The 7,097-nt window shown below is 36.7% G+C and overlaps 1 pseudogene; it reads left to right on the forward strand.

The window, feature by feature from the left end:
- The first annotated feature begins 970 nt into the window (after window positions 1-970).
- On the forward strand, window positions 971-3,186 carry LOC116208266 (annotated as a pseudogene).
- The last annotated feature ends 3,911 nt before the right edge of the window (window positions 3,187-7,097 follow it).

A 7,097-nucleotide genomic window follows, 5' to 3' on the forward strand; every position in this document is an offset into this window, starting at 1 on the left:
AATTCATGAAAAATATTTGAACCAACGAAAGAGAAATATTAAGGGCAAAGAAATAAGTAAAAAGCTTTACGATCATAAAACCAAAATTGTTTTGGAACGAAACGAAAAATGATATTGTCAAAACAATTAATAGAAATGATATTAAGATTTTTATTTTCATAAGTCATGAGCCTTTTTAGTAATCGAAAAAAATAGATGTTTTGCCTGTGAAAGAGAGGGAATGATCAATAATCTCTATATTCCCTCAAACATCTCTATTCAGTGAATATAACATAGAAGTTTGATTTTTGTATCAATAATAACATAGAAGTTGATTTCTGTATCCAGCCATGGAGCGGGTTTTTTTTCCCAATTATTTTTAATTTAATTTAATAGCTAGGCGCCCTACAGAGACTTTTGTTATTTTCTTTGTCTTTTTTTCAGTCAATTAAAACTAATATATGTCACTACCGAAAAAAAAAACTAATATATGTTGTCTGCCACTATATTTATAAATTAAATTATAATAATAGTCATGATCAGTTTCACTTTCACCTGTTACCTTTAGTTCTGACTGAGGCGCTCTATCTATTTGTTGCTATTTCTTCCTCCTCTTTTTTTTTTAAATTTATTTATATCCAATTATCTTAATTTAGTTTAATAATATAGCTAGCTCCTTACGGAGACTTTGTTCTTTTCTTCTTCCTTTTTTTAGTCCACTAAATATGCTACCGGCCACTATATTGATAAGATTTTCAATTACACAATTGTAAATATTCGATTTATTATATAGAGGAAAAACAGTTTTGTCCCCTCCCCTTTGAAGGCAGGAAAGTTTTGCCCCCAGACCTTTCAAAGTTACACATTACCCCCGATCTTCAAGAAAAATAGGCGTTTGCCCTCTTGGTCAACATTCCGGCAAAACCATTTAATAGTAATAATAATAATAATAATAATAATAATAAATTCAAAAAAAAGAAGAAGAAGAAATCGGGAGTGGGAGTGGAGGAGGCCCTGCGTGCCACGCCACCTCACAATGGATGTCGACGGCGGGCACAAGAGATTGTGCACCCTCTTCATCCGGACCACCCTCTCATTTACCATGAAGATTTATATATCGATTGCCCTCTCTGCTACAAAATGCGTGGCTTCGGATTCAAGTGTGAAGAGTGTCGCTTTGACCTTCATGTGGGATGTGCTCTCCGATCTCTCTCTGATACGAAAGAGGAATTAACTCTTAACGGTGGGCTTTTCCATGAACACCCGATGAGGCTTCGGTGTCTAGCTGAGAGAAATATATCAGAGTGTACAGTCTATGAGTTGCCTGTTGAAGGTCTAGGTTATGTCTGTCCACTAACTTATTGCCGCTTCGAGATCCATAGAACCTGTGCTGAACTACCTCGTGAATCATAAATCCCTATTCACCCAAAACATCCGCTCGTTCTTCGTTCTCAGCCGTTTGATACATCCCTTCCTTGCTCCGCATTTCTTGACCATAGAGGTAATGGACTCACCTTTTACCGTGATTATTGTAAGATCCATTTCCATGCACATTGTGTTATGAGGAGGTCCACTCTGAAACATCAGCGTCACGAGCACAGCCTATCCTCTTTCGAAAAGATAGGCCATACAGCATGCAATGCAATGTGTGTTACGATGATTGCAGGATTGACTTCTACCGCTGTGTTCCGTGTAACTATAATCTTCACATCACTTGCTTGCCTCTGCCCCCTTCTGCTAAACACGAACTTCATTACCATCAGCTGGTGCTCCATCATAGAGTTGTTGATTATGAGGAGTAAAACTGCGACGTGTGTGAGATACTCAGGCACCCAAAACATGGTGTTTATTATTGCGAGGAGTGTAATTATGCTGCTCATATCGACTGCGTCATCCCCAAGGTAAGCCCCAGATCCCAAAACTCCGCCACATTTTCCAAAGCATTTTGTATCCATCACTCTTTCTGAGTCAATCCAATCTTAATTTTTGTACCGGGAAAGGAACAATGATTGGAACAACCTGAAGAAGGAAAAAGAAGCCACTCCTAGCCCTAAACCATGCTTGGAATTTAAGAAAATTGTTGCACAATTCGCAGTATATTGCCGAAGAAGTATATTTCTTTTTCGACTTAATAATATGAGACGGCTAAAATAAAAATGATTGCCAGCTCTAGGTAGATCTCGAGAAAAAAAAGACAAGTGGAGGACCTTATGCTCGAGCAATGAAAAATGTGGAGGAACTTAAGAAAAAGAAGCAAGAGTCTCCAGCACAACTGGAAGCAGAGTCGGATAGGCCATGAACATGGAGTCCCGTAATGTTTTCTCTTGGCATGTTTTTCATACTAATAGAGATCTCACGCATCCATTGGTCAAAATAGATTTTATTCATTATGTGAGTCCGTTAGCAGATGTTATTTTGCTCTTGTCATCCGGATTATGGCCTGAAATTACTTCTTAAGGACTAGATCATTGAAAATAAAATGTTCAAGTACACTTCTGAAAAGTCAATAGGTTGATATGCACTCTCATGAATTCGTATAAACTTTCCTTGCTTACTATTACAGGATCTATTTGTATTACCAAGATTAGCGGAGATATTGTATCATATATTTATAGCTAGTCTTATTAGTTACTCATATATTAGGCAATTTTACACTTACCTTTTATTCATTACCCAATGCAGATTGTCTGCCATTAGCTTGGATAAATAAGGAAGGAACCCAGGATGAGGAATTGAAATCGGAGTCCTGCATGTCTTGGTATCTTTCATTGGTAACAAGTATCTGATTATACATGTATTTGTCAAATAGTTTTTATTCTCGATAGGTTGGGTTCACAGTCGATTTGATGCGATCCCTTTTCTTGGCAATTGCTACGATAGTAGAACGTCCATTTACATGCGAACCTTATGTTTGCTCTCCAGCTTTATCGTGACTACTATTTCCAACATGACAAATTCTAGTGTGCGCTTTCCAAAATTCACACCATGTCAAAGATCAGATCCCACGAGTTTAAATATGCTAACATGAACAGTAACCTGAGCATCTCAGCTGGGAATTTCGACAAAAAATCTGTTCAAATTTTCAATAAACCATTTCATTTCCATCAAATAGAAATTCGTGATTCGGCAAGAATGCAGCAAAGCTAAATCAACTAACAAGCACAGACAGCTCAAATTATATACCTACAAAGTCGATGATGTGCCACCTGTCTCAAGGCCCGAAGCTTTACCGAAGAAATGCCCCATAATTATAATGCAGTTTCTATAAGGAGCATAAAATTTGTAGGATTAAAGGGACATAAAATATTGATTATCCGATTACATAGAGATATTACCATTGAGAAAGGCTGAAAATTATTACTAAAGATCGATTTGAATTCAAGATAAGTTAAAGAAGTTTTGAGAAATTTCTAATTAGCCATCCGTGCATCCGGTAACACCACATAAATAAATATAATAATGAAAGAAAAGTTTATGAAATAAGAATTCTTGAACTGTGAAATAAGAGTGGCCAAAAAAAAACTGTAAAATAAGAATGAGTTTTTTTTCTCATTGTTATTACTTATTACAACTCAACTTAAAGTCCATGAAGAATATTGGAACCAACGAAAGAGAAATATTAAGGGCAAAGAAATAAATAAAAAGCCTTACAATTATATAACCGAAAGTGTTTTCAAAACAATTAATATTAAAGTTAAACACTTAGCTTTAATTTAAAAAAAAAAAGATTCAACGCATCAATCTTCAATAAAGGAAAAAATAAATAAATTTGGACAGGACTTCACCATTTTCTTCTGCGCTGCCATTTTCTCAGCTCTTCTTGCTCTGTTCTCCCTTGGTCTTCTTGCTCAGGGATCTCACAACTGTCTGCTTAGCCTTACACTAACCGAACACTCACTCAAGACAAGAACTTGTCTGCTTATATACAAATGGAAAATGAACTGTCAAAACCAAAATTGTTTTGGAACGGAACGAAAAATGGTATTGTCAAAACAATTAATAGCAATGTTATTAAGATTTTTATTTTCATAAGTCATGAATCTTTTTAGTAATCGAAAAAAATAGATGTTTTGCCTGTGAAAGAGAGGGAATGATCAATAATCTCTATATTCCCTCAAACATCTCTATTCAGTGAATATAACATAGAAGTTTGATTTTTGTATCAATAATAACATAGAAGTTGATTTTTGTTTCCAGCCATGGAGCGGGGTTTTTTTCCCAGTTATTTTTAATTTAATTTAATAGCTAGGCGCCCTACAGAGACTTTTGTTATTTTCTTTGTCTTTTTTCAGTCAATTAAAACTAATATATGTCACTACCGAAAGAAAAAACTAATATATGTTGTCTGCCACTATATTTATAAATTAAATTATAATAATAGTCATGATCAGTTTCACTTTCACCTGTTCCCTTTAGTTCTGACTGAGGCGCTCTATCTATTTGTTGCTATTTCTTCCTCCTCTTTTTTTTTTAATTTATTTATATCCAATTATCTTAATTTAGTTTAATAATATAGCTAGCTCCTTACGGAGACTTTGTTCTTTTCTTCTTCCTTTTTTAGTCCACTAAATATGCTACCGGCCACTATATTGATAAGATTTTCAATTACACAATTGTAAATATTCGATTTATTATATAGAGGAAAAACAGTTTTGTCCCCTCCCCTTTGAAGGCAGGAAAGTTTTGCCCGCAGACCTTTCAAGAAAAATAGGCGTTTGCCCTCTCGGTCAACATTCCAGCCAAAATTCCGGCAAAACCATTTAATAGTAATAATAATAATAATAATAATAATAAATTCAAAAAAAGAAGAAGAAGAAATCGGGAGTGGGAGTGGAGGAGGCCCTGCGTGCCACGCCACCTCACAATGGATGTCGACGGCGGGCACAAGAGATTGTGCACCCTCTTCATCCGGACCACCCTCTCATTTACCATGAAGATTTATATATCGATTGCCCTCTCTGCTACAACGTACAATGCAATGTGTGTTATGATGATTGCAGGATTGACTTCTACCGCTGTGTTCGGTGCAACTATAATCTTCACTTCAGTTGCATGCCACTACCCCCTTCTGTCAAACACACATTCCACCACAACTACCATCCGCTGGTGCTCCGTGATAGATTTGTTGATGACAAACTTGATAATGAGGAGCAGTACTGCGATGCGTGTGAGACACTCAGGCACCCAGAGCATGGTGTTTATTATTGCGAGGAGTGTAATTGTGCTGCTGATATCGACTGCGTCATCCCCAAGGTAAGCCCCACATCCCAAAATTCCACCACATTTTCCAAAGCATTAAGTAGCCGCCATGACTCTTCCTAAGTCATCCCGATCTTAATTTCTATCCCTGCCGGGAAAGGAACAGTGATTGGAAAAACCTGAAGAAGGAAAAAGAAGCCACTCCTAGACCTTTGCTTGGAAAGAAAACTGTTGGACAATTCATCGTCTATTGCCTAGAACATTTCTTTTTCAAGTTAATAATATGAGACTAAATATAAAATGATTGCCATCTTCAGAGAGACCTTAAGAAGGGTAGACAAATGAAAGACCTTATGCTCAAGCGACTGGATAAAGATATTTCAATTGCAGAAGCAAAGACGGAGGAACTGAAGAAAAAATGGGAAATGTCAATGAAAGAGCTGGAAGAACTCAAGAAAAAGAGACAAGAGCTCTCAGACTCGATGGAAGCAGAGTTGGACAGGGCATGGATTGAACATGGAGACTCATAATGTTCTCTCTTGGCATATCGTTCATACTAACAGGGATCTCATGCATCCATTTGTCAAAATAGATTTTCTTCACCATGTGCGTCTGTTAACCATCGATCTTATTCTGCGCTAGTCATTTTGATTGTGGCCTGAAGTTACTTCTAAGGACCAGATTCATGAGGCAATGCAGATTGTCCCCATGAGTTCCTGTAAATTTCCTTTACTCGTCCATTTATTCACTAGGCAATGCAGATTGTCTCCCATGAGCTCGGATAGATAAGGAAGGAGCCCAGGATGGGGAATGAAATCGGAGTCCTGTATCGCTCTTTCTTGCTATTCTTCATTATTAACAAGAGTGAGACCCGGCATTTAAACATGCATTAAAAAACACACACACACACACACAAACTTGCATATGTTTAATATATCTATAAATGTATAAATATATGCATTTGTACATGTATGTTTTATACTTTAATGTTGTCTGGCGCATTTAAAAAAATAATTTATATATATATATATATATAAAAAGAATGAATTAATTGGGGCTGATCATGATAGGCTTCGATACTATAATTGGGCCCATAAGGCCTCACTAAATTTCCCGGAGCCCATAATTATTTCAACCCCCTTTCTTAATAATATACATTCTATTTTTGGTTTATTTTAGAGGGTGGGGCTTTGGAGACTGATCGGCTCGATGAAGAAACATGGTGGGAGAGAGAGAGAGAGAGAGAGAGCACGAAGGAGAGCAAGCGAGAGGTAGAGGGAACTCGAGAGTCATGCAACTCGCGAAAGAAGGAAAGGAGAAGCAGAGAAGAGGAGGTGAGAGTGGCAGGAGGTTAGTGACCGAAGAACCGAGCAAGGAGGGGATCGGGTTTTAGCGGATTGAGAGTAGATTGAGGAGGGGCAATGGGGAGCACCCGAGAGAGGGAAATTGAGCTTATAATCAGTTAAGATTAACTGATGTACTTAGGTATGTGTGGTTAGATTTGAATTTGGTGAAAATTCTTTTGACTTAGCTGAATTGTTCTTGAATAATTAGAAATAGGACGACATTAGAAAGATGGGAGAAACATCAAGGAGAAGTTAGTGTACTCAATTGGGCTAGTGCGTGTTAAGTATGTGAGATTGATCTTACTTAATTTTGTACTATTTAATTTAGCTTTGCTTTTATATATATGATATATGTATTTCTTGCTATAACTTGGGGTCATGATTGGGTAAAATACTAACGAAATTCGAGGCTATAGTTAGTTATGGTTCCTGAATCGTAGCCTAATGAACTTTGTTCTTTTACTAACTGAATTATTTTGTTAATAATTGATTTTACAAACTTTTCCCCTATCATGTGCTTTAAAAGGTGTTGATATGGAACTATCTCGTCTCTACAGAGATAAATTAGGTATA

Source organism: Punica granatum, chromosome 5 (genome assembly GCF_007655135.1).
Source record: "Punica granatum isolate Tunisia-2019 chromosome 5, ASM765513v2, whole genome shotgun sequence".
NCBI classification, from domain to species: Eukaryota; Viridiplantae; Streptophyta; class Magnoliopsida; order Myrtales; family Lythraceae; genus Punica; species Punica granatum.